The sequence below is a fragment of the Sarcophilus harrisii genome, chromosome 2, assembly GCF_902635505.1.
Source record: "Sarcophilus harrisii chromosome 2, mSarHar1.11, whole genome shotgun sequence".
In the NCBI taxonomy this organism is placed as follows: Eukaryota; Metazoa; Chordata; class Mammalia; order Dasyuromorphia; family Dasyuridae; genus Sarcophilus; species Sarcophilus harrisii.
Genome location: NC_045427.1, coordinates 375,789,853 through 375,808,093, shown reverse-complemented (window position 1 = coordinate 375,808,093; position 18,241 = coordinate 375,789,853). Strand labels below are relative to the sequence as shown.

General features: G+C 36.4%; 1 protein-coding gene across 7 annotated transcripts in view; it reads right to left on the bottom strand.

Moving 5' to 3' along the window:
* ARHGAP26 (Rho GTPase activating protein 26) overlaps positions 1–18,241 on the bottom strand; it is a 514,081-nt gene that overhangs the window by 309,828 nt on the left and 186,012 nt on the right. The gene's annotated exons all lie outside the window — the stretch shown is intronic.

Sequence of the window (18,241 nt, the reverse complement as noted above, 5' to 3'; positions counted from 1 at the left end):
ACTTTGAACCCAACACAGTGATGTTATTTTGATCATCTTCATTAATGAAGATCAAGAACAAACTTGGTTCAAAGCATGTTTTATCTCATTAGGATTCAAACCAATACCACCCACAATTTCCCTTGGATGTAGATTTCCTAAAGTCAAGATATAGGGAACTCCCCCCACCCTCATTTTGGATTTGAGAAACTTCTTTACCCTTAAAAGATCAAAGGGCCTCCAATATGATATTCCAAAAGGCAAAGGAGTTTGGACTGCAGCAGAGAATCAACTACTCAGCAAAACCAAGGATTAACTTTCAGAGGCAAAAAGATGGACATTCAATGAAATAGGGAGATTCTCAATTATTTTTTGATGAAAAGACCAGAGCTGAACAGAAACATATTCTCTCACTTAGGGACATACTCTTCTTCTACACTGATTGCTGCCCAATACATATGCTCATGGCAGCATACACTATTATGAACAATACTGATTTACACATGCTTTGGGGGGAGGAAGGGGGGAAGAATCCAGATATACATTCTCTCTCCCTCCCTCCCTCTCTGTCCCCCCTTCCTCCCTCTCTCTTTCTTCTTCCTAAAACATACTGGGTTTTTAGTCCCTTTCTTACAGGGCCATAGCTTATTATTTTTCCCTTTAATTTGAAATTCATAATACAAATCGGGAGGGTGGTGGTACAAATAAGGAGAGAAGCTGCATCCCAAATGCCCTGTGATGACTTTTCTCCTCTCAGGTCCTTAAGCTCAACATGCTGATCACTAAGTAACAAGACCACCAGCAAATGATCATAACATTTAGATCTAAGGGCCTAACCCAAGAAGAAATTCTAAAACACAGCCCATTCTGACAGTAGAAGAGATGCCCCTCAGCAAGGCAAGCACCATAGGAAGGCTGGAGAAAAATGAATATGTTGATATTATGACCTTTTCCTTTTTCCTCCGGTTGAAAAGTATCAAAGCTCACCACTTCCTCCATGTGGAATTAAATGCCTGATAAGAGATAAGAATGGGAAGAGAACAGCCAGCAGATTCTGGCAAAGGGTTCACTTGGGCCACTACATAGGAGGGCTACAAGGTGGAACCCTAACTTCTGATAAGAATTGTGTCCTTGGTCATGTCTAGATCAAGGAGTTCCACCTATCTTTTCTTGGCCTCCTGATTGTTCTCCCTGCCCTAGTCTATCATCCACTACAGTGAATTTCTTAAAGCACAGGTCTGACTTACTGTGTTCCTCCCTTCAGTGAACTCTAGTAGCTCCAATCACTCTTATTCAACTCTTCTGTCATTTAAAGTCCTTTGCTATATGGCCTTTACCTACTTCTTATCATATGAACTGGTCTAGTTTCCATTCCTCTGTTCCTTCTGCTGACATGATCTCTCCATTCCATTTGGCTGTATCTTGATAAATACTAGCTATCCTCCCTTACTGGAAATTCACTAGTCTTCTGCAGCTTAGTGTTTTTGAATACCCGGTTTGACTAAAATTTCAGCTGGGATATCACCTGCTAGATGAAAACTTTCCTAAGAACTTCCAGCATCATTGCCATCTCCAAAAAAATTATCTTGCATTTATTTTTAGATATCTAAATATAAATACGTTGTCTTCCCTGGGGGGGAAAAAAACAAAAACAAAATTTCTGAGGGGAGTAAAGTTTTGCTTATGTTTTGTCTTTGTTACCCCCAGTCTTCAGGATAAAGTGCTTAGTAATAAATGCTTGTTGATTGAGATTGAACCTAAAGGACCAATCAAGCCTCTTACTGCCAAATTTACACAGGGAAATTTGTGAAACTTCACTGGGCAAGAAATGAAGCCTTCAAAAGGAATGCAGATTCCAACAAGATCTATTTTATAACATATTCTCTCACTATCTTTCATTAAAAATCAATCTCTCCCTCTCTGTCCCTTTCCCTCACCTTTCCTTCTCTCCCTCCCTCTTCTCCTTCCTTTTTGCTAATGTAAACTCTTGAGAGTTCACATTTCATCTATCAGCAGGCAGTGGTCAATAATAATTTTCATTACTCCAGAACCCATGTTTATTAGACAGTCTTTCTTGCTCTGATCTTAACTTTTTAACATCAACATTGGTGATCTCAGTGAGTTGGCAAATTACCCATTTCCCATTGGATAAGGAAATTGCATCAACTCCACCCTCTAAAAAGCATACAAGAAATCTACTACAAATTATTAGAGCTTCTAAAGGAAAGATTTTATTTTCTATCTTTATTTGGTCTTCTCATGAGCTTAACACCAAGAGTAGTTTTATGTAGTTAGAATAGTTAAAATAAAATGACATAGGATGTTTCTAGTTGCAATCTCACATCTAATAAAAACTTATGAATCAATTGTTCAAATAATATGTCAGCTCTTAGACTTGGAGGAAAGTTGGAAGAAATAATGAAAACCTGGAAAACAAACTAAGCTGTGTTCATGAAAATAAGTATACAAGATATACAAGTGCCAGTAAATGATAACAGCAGCAACACTTGTGTATCTTGCATTTCTTTTTTTTTTAATTAAAGCTTTTTATTTTCAAAACATAAGCACGGATAATTTTTCAACACTGACCCTTGCAAAACAACCTTGTGCTCCAATTTTTTTTCCTCTTCCCCCCACTCCATCTTCTAAATGGCAAGTAATACAATATGTTAAACATGGTAAAAATGTATGATAAATCCAACATATGCATACATATTTATGCAATTATCTTGCTGCACAAGAAAAATTAGATCAAAAAGGAAAAAAAATGAGAAAGACAATAAAATGCAATATCTTGCATTTCTAACAAATATGTAGAAATAGATTCCTTTCAGAGCCCTGAGAACCAGCCTCTCTCTCAGTAAAGGTTACCCAGTGATTCAGTACCTTATGAATGAGACAGATTCTTATAACCACCACATTTGAGATTTGAGTATGTCATGTTTAAAGAGCTGGTACAATACAGAGTATAAAAGATTTAGAAAGACAGAGCAACAAAACCAAGAATGGTCTCTCACTTTCTTAAAGGATAACTAGTCATTGACAAGAACTATAATAGTGCTTGAGGCAGTCAGTGAGATGGATAGTGTGTGTATGTGTGTGGGGGGTGAGAGGGGGAGAGGTGAATACATGTATGTATATATGCACACACAAAATCAGTAAGAGCACTACTCTATGTATGTGTACATTGTTGTTGCCCTTTGCTTTCAATGAGGACCAAATGACATCACCATGTTAGAGTGGATTCCCGTGTGTCTGACTGGCTGATCAGACCAATGTGAGCTCAGAATGCTCTGCCACAGGTCAGACACAAATAGCCCCTATGAACATTTGGGGTAGATTCTCTAACTTTGCATATTTGGCATGTCGTCTGGGCTAATTTAATTCTACTTACACAGCACCTTCTCTAATGAGGGCATGCTGTGCTGGGTGAGTCTGTACCAATGTCTCTCATATAGATATAGATATAAACACACACACACACACACACACACACACACACACACGGAGGAAGGGGGGAGGGAAGAAGGGAAGGAGAAAGGGAAAGAGAAAGGGGGGAGAAAGGGAGGAGGAGGAGGAGGAAAGGAGAGAGGGAATAGAGAAGGAGAGAGGAAAGAAAGAAGGGAGGGAGGGAAAGAGAGGGGATGGAAGGAGGGAAAGAGAGAATAAGTTTACAAACACAAAATAGTTAGATGGCTGTACTTGAAAACATTCTTCATTTTATAACACTAAGCACAGTTTAGACAATGACAAAATTATATTTACTTTGGCCTCTCAAATACTCAGGAACCAGGGCAATGGAAGGTACTATTAATGCCAGGTTTGGGGTCAAAAGATAATGAGCCTAAATAACCATGAGTACATGGTTATGTGATGAGATGCATATGCACATTAAATCTGTCCTGATACCAGCTTCTTACAACAGGAAAAGAAAAATATCCAATCCACTTTCTTCCTCCCAAGAATAAGATCAACACAGTTTGGGGGGGAGTGGGGAAAGGGGGACTACAATTCATAATCTGGAAAAAATCTGACCTGGATAGATGAAAAGAGAAGGCTAGGTGATTCCTAATCTGCCAGAGACAAGAGGAACAGCATTGAACTAGTAAGAAAAACACTTTTAAAAAACACAATCCCCAGGAATAATACTATTCCACATGTCTAATGGGTGAATATTGTCAGCCAAACAGAATTTTTCTCAAGTGTTACATTCCAAATGGAGCAAAATAACAGAACTGTAATGCCTTTTCAGGCTGCCAAAAGGAAAGATCCTATAACATGTCAGACAGATTTTTAAAAAAAAGAAAATCACCAGGACCTCAAATAAGAAATCTAAGAAATCTTAAATTAGGGAAGAACAAAAAAGACAAACAATCACAGTATCCCATGAGTGTAGAGCATCCTCCAAACATGCTTACCTAAGATTAAAGTTTCTGAACATTAAAAAAAAAAAAAAAAAAAAAACATAATTCCAAAGAACTTATGATGGAGATGATGAAACCAAGGTCGTGAATGAGAAACACATTTCTGAACATTGACCACATGGGAATTTATTTTACATGATTACATATAGTTGCTACAAGGATTAGGTTTTCTTTTTTCTTTTTTTTCTTTTAAATTTGGTGGGAAAGGGTTTGGGAGAGAAAGAAAATTTATCTATTGAATAAAATAAAATGAAATATTTTACTTATTTAACTTCCACTTGAAGAAGTAGGTTTCATATTCACTTCTGATTTTGGTCAGAGTGAATTTGGCCATTTAGTTTCATATTTAAAATTAGAAGGTTGGAATAAATGAGCTCTTCAGTTCCTATCAGTACTATATCAATAATGACCTATTTTGATGGGGATAACTCACTATTCAGGAAATTATTTATTCCATATTAATATAACTCTAAAAGTTAGGGATTTCTTCCTTAGGTTGAATAGAAATCTGCCTTCTGTAACATCAATCCATTGACCATAATTCAGCAGCGAGGACGAGAAAAAATGTAATTCCTCTTTAACATGAGAAACCTTCAAACGTCTGAAAACAATCATGTCCTTTCCCCTTACCACTAAGTCTTCTTAGCTCCCAGAATAGCAACACTATCTTTCTTCCACTCAGGCCAGGGGTCCTACTATTAATACTAATAAGGTTCCAGTGGACATAATTAAGGATGAGATACTCTTGGAGGGAAGGGGATACCATTCATATCATCACTAATACCAATTACTTACCAAATTCTACAAATGGGAAGGTTAAGTCTAAGAGCCCTAGAAATAATAATGCCCTCTCCTCCCCCAATGCCCAAGCATAGATCCTGATTATAGTGTGCACCCCTTTTATGCCAAAAGGGAACAACTTTTGCAGAGAAACGATATAACAACAGATTTTGAAGTTGCAGCTCCTACCTCCTCAAAAGCCATAATTACTGAAGAACCAGAAAAGATTCTTATTTCATCAATGGATTTAACATTAGAGAATCTGCTGCTGCACCCTCTCCAAAGCCAAGATTTCCATATGTGCTGTCTTCCTTCTTAAATGTGTGTTCCTGGAGGGCAGGACTAGCTTATGTTTTTATTTCTACTCTCAATTCTATGCACATCTTCATGAATTTCATTCTCTTCTTTAAACACTTCATTATCCTCAACCATCCCTCTAATGATGTGGCTTTAAAATCCCCTCTAGGAAAGAAAGAAGTGTACATATAGTTTTATATATATTTATAAATCTGCATCAAATAAATATTTTTTTTAAGTTCAGGATGGGCAGGGAGGGAGACAGGTAAACAATCTGAAACTGAAAATATAACAGACAAGAAAGAAAAGAGGGAGGGAGGGAAGGGAGGGAGGGAAAAGGGGAGGAAGGAAGGGAGGGAGGGAAAGGAGGGAAGCAGGAAGGGAGGGAAGGGAGGGAAAGGAGGGAGGGAGGGAAGGGAGGGAGGGAGAGAAGGGAGAGAAAAGGAGAAAGGCAAAGAGAGAGAGAGGGAGAGAAAGAGGGGGAAGGGAGAAAGGGAGGGAGGAAGGAGGGAGAGAGGGAATTTTTAAAACCTCTCAATGTTTTTTTGACCTTTGTACAATATATTGACTCATTTTTAATCTGCCTTTTTCACATCTCAAATGCTTTTTAGCCATTTATCTCCTTCCTCTATTTGTGGAACTCATTAAAAAACAAAACAAAACACTAGGTACAATACCTTTTTTGTCATATGTTTTCATATATACCAAATAAATTTCATTTTATGAGATCTGATATATAATCCTAACTTCTCAAGAGTTTCCTGGATCTTAATGCAAGAGCATTATTCAACAAATTAACTATCCTTATCAAATTAGTATCATCTACAAATTTGATAACTTTATAAATTCTGATTTGATCAATTTGATCTGCCTTCATCAAGTCATTGATAAAACATTTTTTCATGTGTTAAATGAAGGAGTTGGACTAGACAATTTCTAAGGGCTTTTTCCAGCTTTATCTATATGATTCTATGAACCATTGTTGAAAGAAAAAATGACTAGGCACAGAGACCTGTGGCCCTCTACTGGAGACCTCCTTTAAGTTGACAATCCATTAATCATGTCTAATTGTTTCAGAATCTAATTAATTATACACTTCACATCTTTCTTCAGCAAGTCCATTAATTTAACATGAGGGAAAAAAAACCCTGAAATTTACAGAAACTACCTTTATGATATATCATATAGGATTTGCTCTTAACAAACTGGTCATAGATCGTTATCACTCACTGTTTCACTTTCTGACAGAAATCATTCATTTGAATAATCAATGCTAGTGATCAATATTAAGATCATCAGTCCAGAATCTGCAGAAGCTATTTCTTCCCCTTTTTGAAAACTGATCCAGATACAACTTACATACTACCTTCTATATACCTATATACAAGGCTGCTACAAAGAGAACACTCTGGATATTTTAAAGGCTTATATAAAACTTAATAATTATTATCATTCTATTTAACTGTATGCTCAATTCATTAAAAATTCTACAGTATTTGTTTACATGGAATTAACCATGGAAATAAATATGCATGAGAGCAGCTCTACTATCAATGCCTCCAGTCCTATATCCCTTTTCTAATTCCTTCAAATAAGAACAAGAGTTTCCCAGAGTTCTCACTTGAAAACTTCTTGCCAAATTCTTGTTAATAAAACCAAAGAAAAGTTTAGATATTCCCCTCACACTGGATCACTGACTCATTTTAGAAAGAAGACTATCCAGGAGCAATTTACAAAGTATAAGATTCCACTAAAGTCCATGGATGTTGGGTCTCCATAACACCCTCTCTAAGGAAGGAAAAGGCCATTTCCTTTCCTAAATGTCAATGGCTTAGAGTCAAGTGGTCAAGTCCAACCGGCAGGAAGAAAAATCAAATATTATTCCAAACAAAAAAAGAGGAGGGCGGGGGATGGGAAGTTTAGAACCAGGAAAAATGGCTCATCTGTTGTCAGAGATAAAGGCACACAACTGAAAGAGAAAATTCTCACTGCTGAGTAATCCACATATTTTTGACCATTTAATAAGATAACCTAACCAATTTTCTCCACGCTTCTCATACTATAATGGTTTATTTGCTATATTCAAAAAAGCAGCTTTACACGTGGTTTTTCAGGTAAGTGGATGCAAAGCCATACATCACAGGGAACAAAAGGAAATTCTAGAGAAAGAATGACTCATTTTCAGAGCATTTTTTTCTGTAAACAATAGTGCCCATAGTAGATTTCTTCCTCAGTAAACCATGCATCACTGTTTCTCAAATTGCAAAGCAAAGACCATTTCTTCTCAGTCTGTCCTTGCAAGAGCTTTAAATATACATACAAACCTGCCACCTAGAGGAGAAATAATCATCTGAAGCAGCGCCTGGCCTCCAAAGTGGCAAAGATTTAAAACTGAAAGGAGGAAATCTGGTTTAAAAAAAAAAAAAAAAAAAAAACTCTCATCTGCTGGAAAGTAAACAGAGATTGAGGAACCGATTGAAATTCACAAAGGTGGGAACACTAAAATACAACAAAGCTCTCTCCTATCTTGGAATTTTAAATTCTGTGGGGGCTGTACATTCACTTTCAGGCATATGTGACTCTTTGTGACCCCATTTAGGGGTTTTCTGGACAAAGATATTAGGAGTGGTTTGCCATTTCCTTCTTTCTACCGATGAGGAAACTGAGGCAAACAGGTGACCTTTTTAAGGTCAAACAGCTAGTAAGTGACTGAAGGCCAAATCTGAACTCAGAAGACAAGACAAGTCCTCCCAATATTCTATTTACCATCTAGCTGCCACAAGCTTTAACTTTTTAAACTTTAATTACTTTACATTCATTAGTTTCTATTGTTATTTGTTTTTAGTTGGGCTTTCTTTTTTTCTTTTGATTCAGAACTGTGATTTCATAAGTGTGGGGACCCTTACCAGTTTTGTTATGGCATCCATCTATATACCACAGTTTATATAAATAAGCATTTTTTTCATAATGTCCTTTTTGCATTTTATGCTCATTTCCTCAATACTCACTTAGAATTCATGAATATAAAGGAACAGAAATATCAGACATCACTAGAAAAAGTCATGACATCCATTAAGTGTCTCCAGAAGCTAATGCTCAAAATCAGGATAATGAAGTCTCAGGCTCTGTTAAACGATAAAGTTCACCTGCCTTGGGAAAGATAATGTCCTCTCTCCCCCTTTCTCTCTCCCTCTCTCTCCCCCTTTCTCTCTCCTTCTCTCTTCTTTTCTCTCCCCCTCCCTCTTCCCCTCTCTCTTCCCCCCTCTCTCTCTTTTCCCCCCTCTCTCTTCCCCTCTCTCTCTTCCCCTCTCTTTCTCTCTCAGAAAGCTGCTCCTGATTTCTTCTAAATGGGGAACTGAATAAGGCAAGTCAACAGATTTGAAATATACCCTTGGATAGAATTGGAAGAATGACGGAAGATATTCATTTTTCCTTCCATAAGCCTCAGACATCTACACACAAAGCTGTGTTTCATTCCCTAGGCATTTAGCCAGTCCTTTAGGGGTATATTAAATTGGTTTCTTGTATTTCAAAATAATTGATTTCCTCTGTAATTTCATTATCATTCTGAAAAATAATCTTTCTCTGTTTCTGTCTCTCTGTCTCTCTCACACACACACACCCTTAATATCTGTCTATATACACATATATACATACACAGACAAAACTTCTTGTTTATACAGAATACATACATAAAAAAACAAAACATATAGACTAACCTGTGTTTATCTTAAATACATACATAGAACAAAATACTTTGTATATATAGAAGATATACATACTACAAAACTAAATATCTATCTACCCAAAAGATGTTGTTTATTTAAAAAAATATATATGGAAAAAATACACTTACAAAAAAATATATTCTGCTGACATAGAAAATATCAACAGAAGTGAAACAGAAAGAATAATGATAAAGATAATGATACTAATAATAATATAATAATAATAATAATAATAATAATAATAATGATAATAATATTTACTAAGTGTTTATTGTGTGCTAGGCACTATGCTAATGCGTTATATTATTTGATCATCTTAACAACCCAGGGAGGTAGGTACTGTTATTACTCGTATTTTATAGATGCAAAAAATGAGAGTTGTCCACAACTACACAGCTAATACGTGTCTGATGCTAACCGCATGTTGCTGGGAAAGATGGAAATAGATGAGAAACAAAGATGATAAATGCACAGCTCTTTATTTACTCTGTTTAATTTGCCTTGGAAATAAGACCCAAGTTTCAAGGTATCTAAAAGAGAATACCATAAAGGATTAAACAAAAAGGGAGAAAAGTTCAAACATACAGAAATATTCATGTATTCAGCTTTATAAAAGCCAAATCTAGGGAAGACAAGACACCAATGTTGCTTTATAAAAGCCAAATTCTAGGGGAGAAAAGATGTCAATGGTGAATCTTCCAACTGTCAGGTCTATTAGAATAAGATGATATGGGAAATTCTACACTCAGCTGCCAATATCAGTCTCCTCTCCCTTCCCTGTCCTGCTCTGATAGACAGGCCTTCGGGGCCTAGTTTAAAGCATACAAATGTCTGTCTTTGTACTATAGCTCTTCCCCAAATACAGAATTCTGTCAGAATCATTCAGTCTAAAAAAAAAAAGAAAACAGAGCACTCTAATTGCTTCCTTCTCCTCTCTCATAAACACTACACACAGGAGGCTGTGCCCATATATCAAAAAGGAGCTCTCCATTTCTATTATTTTCCATATGGCTTTGGTGGCCTCTTCTGAAATACGTGGGAGAAAATGCCCATGTGTCATTTACATCTGTGAGAAATTTCTTGAAAATAAACAAATTCAGCAAGACTGGCTGAGGGCTACACCCCTGATTCTTTAGCTTAAGCAAATATTTTCCCAACATTATGTTCATTATTCCCATAAGATACTAAATAGTGAATGAATTATGCAAAACAAAAGCAGATACATGTGGAGGCAATGTATTAAGTGAAGGACAGGAACTGAAATGCCATTATTACTAAAGGTTTATTTCAGTGAAAAGAACCCTTTTGGGGTCATAAAGATTTTGTGCTAAACCTAGTGTCATACTGGGGGGAGGAGGGCTATAAGGGGTAATGGTCAGAATTGTGGACTCTCGATTTGTCTTATACTAGGCATGAGTATGAGACAACGTGATGGAATCAAGACCAATCAAAGTGAATTCAGGAATCCCTGCATTCAAATTTTAGTATGTGATCTCAAGTGAAATAATTTATTTGGTCCTAAGTTTTTTCATAAGCAAGACTAGGCAAGATGGGAATGGTACCTATTTAAATTAAATATTCTTTATAGGCCTTTCCAGTCCTGGCAATCTATAACTTTCTATGTGAAGAAGGGCCTTAATTGCCAAACAGAGGACTTATCTGGTTCTGGAGGTAACAATCACTGAAGTTTAGTGAACAGAGGAAAAATGGTCAGACAAAATTTATGCTTTAGAAAAATCAATTTAGGTCACTGTGTGGAGAAACTTGAGGTTAGCAAACCTATTCATAGGAGACCAGTCTTTCAAAATATAGTCCAGATGACAGGTTAGAAAACAGGTTGGTGAATGCAATCAGAGAAAATTATTACATCTAATTTTAATAAGCATGAAATTAGTGAGGGCCCTGCTGTTCAGGACTATGCTAGGTGCTTTTGCAGAAACAAAAACGGAATTTAAGACATGGGTTATAAATACATTATTGGCAAGACAAATACTTTCTGTTAAGTTGCAAAAAAAAAGAATAAAGTTTTGAGTGACATATTTTTTCAAAAAAAAAAAATTTAGCTATCTCAGGCTGTAGAGATAAAAGATCAAGTGAGGTTAGAGTTTCACTATATTATTTGCACTACTCAGACTACAAGACTACATCTGGGGTATGGTGTTCTGTTCTAGATGCCACATTTTAAGAAGGATCCTGACAAACTGGCAGGAAGCCATGAAATAGATTGAAAATGTTAAAATGTTGTTAGGATTTCTATAACAATCTATTTTCAGCAGCAGCAACAGAACTAACACATTTGGACCCTAATAGGAGAAATTTTAATGAAGACAGCAATCAGGAAGAAAAGCTGATTCAAACCATGGAAATCCATGCTGGGAATAACACAACCTAAAACTAAACACTAAAGATAATGTCAAAAACTCTCTCAGGAAATACAAAATAAAAATAATATAATAAAATAATATTTTTCATCACCAACAATGTGACTGTACAAAAAAAGTAAACAAAACAACAACAATAAATGTCTTTAAATCAGCAACAATTTATTAATTCTTGCAACATGTCAGACACTATGTATGCAAAGTATCAGGGATATAAGAACAAAGGTACAACAAAGCTCCTGACCTTAAGAAGATTATAGAATAAAAAGGGAAGTCATTTTTTTGTGTGTGTATGTATGTATGTATGTACACACATATACATATGTACATACAGGGATAATAACTGAAGAGATAAGAAAAGGTTTCCCATAGAAAGTGAGAGTTGGGCTAAGATTCTGAAGGTAAATTGGGATTCTGAGAAATCAGGAAAGAGTACTTTCAGATATGGAGGAGAGCCAGTGCAAACATATGGAAGAAGAAAATGAGTGACATATTTAAAAGAAAATAAAACAATTGGGCTGAATTGTGATGTGTATGGAAGAAAATAATGAAATATTAGAAGATATGGAAAATAAACTGGGTCTTAAAGACCAAATATAGGGCTTTATATTTATTTCATTCTAAGGTCAAAAAGGAGTTCAGTAACTAGGATAATAACGGTCAGACAAGATATATGCTTTGTTTAAATCACTTGCGCAGCAGCTGGGTGGCACAGTGGATAGAGCACCAGCTCTGGAGTTCAATTTGGGCCTCAGATACTTGACACTAGCTGTGTGATCCTGGGCAAGTCACTTACACCTGAATGCCTCACCAAAAGAAAAGTTACTGGCAACTGTGGAGTTCAGATTAGTGTGAAGAGAGGCTTGAGGCTATGAGACCTATCCACAGGAGAAGCCTCCTACAAGCCCTGTTGTTAGAATCCTTACAAAGTGATAAGTCAGTTGCCTAATTTAGCATGGTACTTAGCAAATCCTCTAGCTCACTAGCATATTTAAATACTCATTGGAGTTCACACTTTTGGGAAATTCACAAGTCAGTATTCAGTATGAGATTCACAAGTCAGAAACCCACAATCCCACTCTTTCAGAGGAATCAACCTTTGAGTTGGCACCTCTAAAAGAGCATAAAAAGGAGCTGAGTTAGTGAAGTCAGTCAGTTCAGAAGATTGACAAGCTAGAGACGGCAGTTGGGCAGAACAAAGGATTCAGAGGAACAGAACCAAGATTGAGATTGAGAACTGGAGATTCAGAGAGAGCTGCAAGAGCTCTTGGAACCAAGCAGAGAGAGAGGCCTCTAAGAAAGCTACCGGGGCCCAAGGAAAGAGATAAGACTTGGAAGGAGAAAATAAACGTTTGGATTTTATTAGCTGGCTGTATTTGAAGTGATTATTACTCTGAACTGAAATTAAGGCTCCCTCCTGAAAACCTCTCCAAGAAATCTGCTCCCAGAGAGAATCATATATTATAAAAAAGAACAAGATCACCACACTCTGTGGAATAGTCCAGGAAACAGCTAACTAAAATACATTGGTAGTGTGTGAGGGAAGGAGACAAAACTGAGAAGCGAGGCAAAGATGTAACAAGGGCAAGATTTGGCAACTGATTAGATATGCAAATTATTCTCTAAAGTAGACAGAACCACATCCTTATATTCAAACAACTGTCTGAACAGATCCTGCCTTGTTGTGTCTGCTTGCTGATTACAAAAGAAGGAAATTAGAAGCATCTGACCCAATGGAACAAAATAGCCTTAATGGTTCCTTAAACAAGAAATCTCCCAGCCCTACATAAAGGTCACATAAGTTGCCCAAAAGAATACAAAGACAACAATTTTTATAACCAAGTAAGAAATAAAATAGGCAAATACAAGCAGATGTGTGTTTACCAAAAGAATTCCCCACTTTTTTGGATGGATATTAGGCATAATGTCAGAAAGAAAAAAAAGATTTACTACAGGTGTTGATGTCCTCCAGATTCTCCTGTCCAAAAATAAAGTTTTATTGACGTGCCTAAAATATTATAAATCCAAAACATCAAATGCTGACTATGAGAGGTAGCATGACCTCATGGATTTAGCACTGACCTCAGGGTCAAAAAAACTTGGGTTCCAGTCCCATTTCTGTCACATACTGATTTTGAGATCCCTAGACCAGTCATTGAAGCTCTCAAAATATTAGGCAGTTCTCTCTCAGACCATAAGACCATGAGCAGGTGGCAAATTACAGTAATAAATGAAATTTCCTCATTAGCATAACAATGAAATTATAAGTCTAGTTCACATGCAAAGAATGTTAGCTTCAGGGATGCAAAGATGGCCAAATCTATGATAACAGATCTAACCATCTATATGGAAAAAAATAAACAAATAAAAGATAGTTATTACCCAAATTATAGCATTAAGTAGGATAATCAAGCTTTCGAGAAGGTGTATGTGTATGTATATATGTGTCTCTGTGTTGTATGTATACATACATATAGACAAGCACATAAACATACATATGCAGATAGATGAACAAATAGAAGGAAAGAAAAGGAGGGAAGGAGTGGAGAGGGAGGGAAGGAAGAAGGAAGGGAGGAAAGAAGGGAGGGAGGGAGAAAAAGAGAGAGAGGACACAATATAATGCTAATTCTTGAATTTCAGCATGTGCCCATAGAAATCTGTTATTATTTCAGCTTGAGCACATAGGTCTATGTCAATCCTCAAATCTGTCTGTACAGGATTAAAGAAAGTATGATTCTCCACTAAGAAGTTCATCATTCATTTCTCTTTGTACTACAATGAAAAATGTGTACTGTACATGACAGATATATGTAGTTTTATATAAAACTTTTTTTGTTCATAGATATTTTAAGACCTCCACATCTGTTGATGAATGAGTTCATATTTTTAAAAATATTATTTTTTTTAAATTGTGTAAAACAACAACAACAACAAAAGGGAATATTATGACATGAATAGCCCAGGGGTTCTCAGAGGGTATGTGTCTGTAAGAATGAGATGGTATGGGGAAGGAGATTAAAATCTAGGATAGAATGAAAAAAAGAGTAAGAACTAGAAAATTTTGTGTTTTTTAAAGGGGAACCAAACTGAGATTAAAGCAATTTCGAAGCAAGTTTCTTCTCATGCAGTGGCAGGGTTTCAGGGATGTTGCAGGAAAGAATTTTCAATTAGACAATAAGTCAAATTGTGTAACTTGAAACATTTTTCATTTCTTCCAGTCCTAGGACTCTACAGCATAATTTGGAAAAAGGGGAGGAGAAAGGATTAAAGAGGAGCATGAAGAGAATACAAACAATATTATCAATGGTAAAAAAAAAAAAAAAAAGCATCCTCAAAAATTTATTATTGCAAGTTAAACACCCAGAACCTATATTTTCTCACCTCAAATATTCAAAAAAATTTGTGATTTCATCAATTTGGGAGTCCACTCCAAGAAAACAAAAGCAACTACTTCCACCTCCCACCTGTTTCTCTTGATGCTTTTTCATGTGCTTCCCACAAATTTTGACCCAGTATGGCCTTCCAAAGAGCAGAAGACTTTCCTCAACTCTCCCATTCCATCAAAGGTGCCAGTGAAGCAAGTCTGGCTATCTACTTGGCATCTCTTACTCTTGCCATGAGGTCAGTCCACATTCTCTCCCTATCCCTTTTCAATCAATGGATACAAAATGACTAGTTCTCTTCTTTTGGCCAAGAATTAAAGACTAATAGAATTACCTAAAATACACTGCCTATAATAAAAAACAAGGCAGATAATTAATCAATATCATTTTCCACCCTCTTTTTTTTCCTAACTACGCCATTCTCCTTTACTAACTTAATCCATCTGAATGCAAATTTAATACTAAAAATAAAGGGACCTATCCAAGGTTACAAAATACAAGAGGGAAAAGCCAAACCCAGTTCACTGCCTCAGTGCCACAACGTAAAACTTAACTTTGTAATCCTTAGGATAAACACAAAATGATAATTACAGAATGGGCTTAGAGTCAAGAATGGCATCTTCCATTTAAATATATTTCTAAAGCATTTAAAGGATCTTACCTTTTCCATCTCTCATACACATGCGTGCTCAGACACACACTGAATTTTCTATTTCATGACAGTGGAAATTTCCCCAGAAATTGTATCACTCTTCTCCACATGGAGAGAGTAAAATTAACTCAAATTTGGGCCCCTTTCCCAAGCTCTACCCTCATTTAAGATACAAGGATGAATACAGTATTTTAAGATACTCTTGAGAATCTAGTAAATTACTATATATCTTGTTTTCTTCTCTGGATGGACTAAATCTCTCTCCTAAAATCAACCTTGATGCTAAATTTGACAGGACTTACTAAAATAAAAAGGACAATGTTGGTAAGTAGAAAGAATATTAATCAGAGTCAGAAGGTCTAATTTTCTATACTGGCTCTATTTTATTAGTGACTTGGGCAAGTCACTTAAACTCTTTTTATGTATCTCAGTTTCCTCACTTATAAATGAACTAAAAACACCAACATTAAACCCCATGATAAAATGAGAACAGCATTTAAACAAGAAACCCTGGAGTCAAACAGAATACATGTCCAAGTTCAACACATGAACAATCCACAACATTCACATTTCCCTTTTCACAAAGCTATAAAAATATACAAAATGTTTTCTCAACAACCACCCCATGGTATAAGAATCAATTGGTAAAGCATGTAACCACTAGTGAAAAATTTTAATGTAACATAGTATGTGGCCAGTACTTTACATGATCAATGTAGCCCCACAATCATTTTGGCTCTCTAAAGTGTTATGTACAAAGTTATCCTTTCTTATTTTCTCGTTTAACTTCTCTCTTTTTACTCTGACATCTTAAACTGCATAACTTTTTCTATCAAATCCTATAGATAAAAAGGGATTTAGTCAGAAATACATAAGAGTGAGTCCTGGGGTTACAGGCAAACACTGATGGAGACAAAAGCAGCTTTCATCTCCTTTTTGCTGAATTGTATCTTGGGGGGTGGGGAGAGGTGGGGGTGGAATAACTAGATTCTTGCCAGATAAAAGGACCCAGAGTTGCCAGTGACAACTGCAGATGGAATGTCTTTTGCTTGCTAGTCCCTTCCTAATATGTGAGGAAACTACAAAAATATACATGGCAGACAGAAGGGAATAGAGGAAGAGAGAGAAAAGCACAGAAAAATACAAGATACTTGGAGATATCTATCACAGAAGTGTACCCTTCCCTCTGGATTAAGTAGGGGAACAGGGGAATCTCATTCTAAGCTACTATTGAAGGACCCTGCCATTCCCTGCTAAGAGAGCTGAGAGAAGAAAATAGATTTCCCGGACCCACTCCAGGATATTTATTCAATTCAACACATTTTCTCTGAGTCTATAATTGGGACATTCTAAGCTTTTATGGGTTTTGTAAGTACTTGGGAAGGGGAGAAGGTACTAGGAAGCATTGGCAAGGATGGAAATGAGAGGTGCCACAGAGAGTTTTAATTGCCTAAAAAACAACTCCCCACAAGCTGTGGCAACTTTTTAAGATGGAAACACAGTGAGTCTTCTTGGAACAGCATCTTTGAATTGGCTTCCATTCCATCCAAGAGCCAGAGGGCAAAGCCATGCAAATGATCATAAGAAGAACTGATAGATAAATATGACCTAGATGGAACATCTGATCAAACTAACAAGCCATCAACACTCGTCAAGCGAAAAGACAACATGTGGAAAAGACCTTTTTTTTTTTTTTAAATTCCAATAGTAACCATTCAGAATAAACAATGTTATCTACAATTAAATATTAAAAAGAACTATCACATAGAACCCGCTTCAAGGCAAAAGGAATCAAGTACTCCTGGACCTCCAGAAGACTTTCTGGTTTTATCACTCTCCTTGAAATAAATATTCCCCTCTCCCCTACCAATTAGAAAAACTTCACATTTTACCAAAAGCATTTACTTTTCTGCTTCATTTTTAATCATACTACATTTCATGAATGTATAAGACAGTCTTAAGCACAAAATAGTTTGACATACTAGGTAGAAAAAGCAGGCTGATAATTATGTGATCTTGGAGGCAAGATGTTATATCACAAAGAAATGCACACCAAAATCTGTAAGCATATTCAGGAACATACGCCAATCTTCCTTCAGTTTCAAGGACTCTTCAACTGAGAAAAGTTGGCAAATATGTATAGAAATCACCAAGCTACATACAGAGTGGCCTGGCAAAGGAGCAGTGTTTTTCAGAGTGGCATATAAATACAGGGTTAATTAAGACTTGCTCTCTGGTATGAGTATAAGTAAGATGAGAAGCTCCCTGGAGAGTTAAGGATGTCCATGCTGAAAAATCTAAAGTTAAAATAAATTCAACACATGGGGTTTCTTGAAAGAATTAAAAGTTGCCAAGAAAAGCATCTAAAGAATTGGAATGTTGTCAAGATTCGCTTAAGACTATGGAATGACATGTCTCAAGGACGGAAATTTCAATCTGAGGAACACACAAGTTTCTCAATCAAGGGTCCTAGAATCCACAAGTGGTTTGGTCTCTTCCCTTAGTTTTATAGGTGGCACGTGGTTCCACAGTAAGAAGGCTTTCATACATAACTTTTGTGACTGATGCAGACAACCAGGTTTCACACCCTGGAATTGTCCAATTCTCTTCCTGTGTC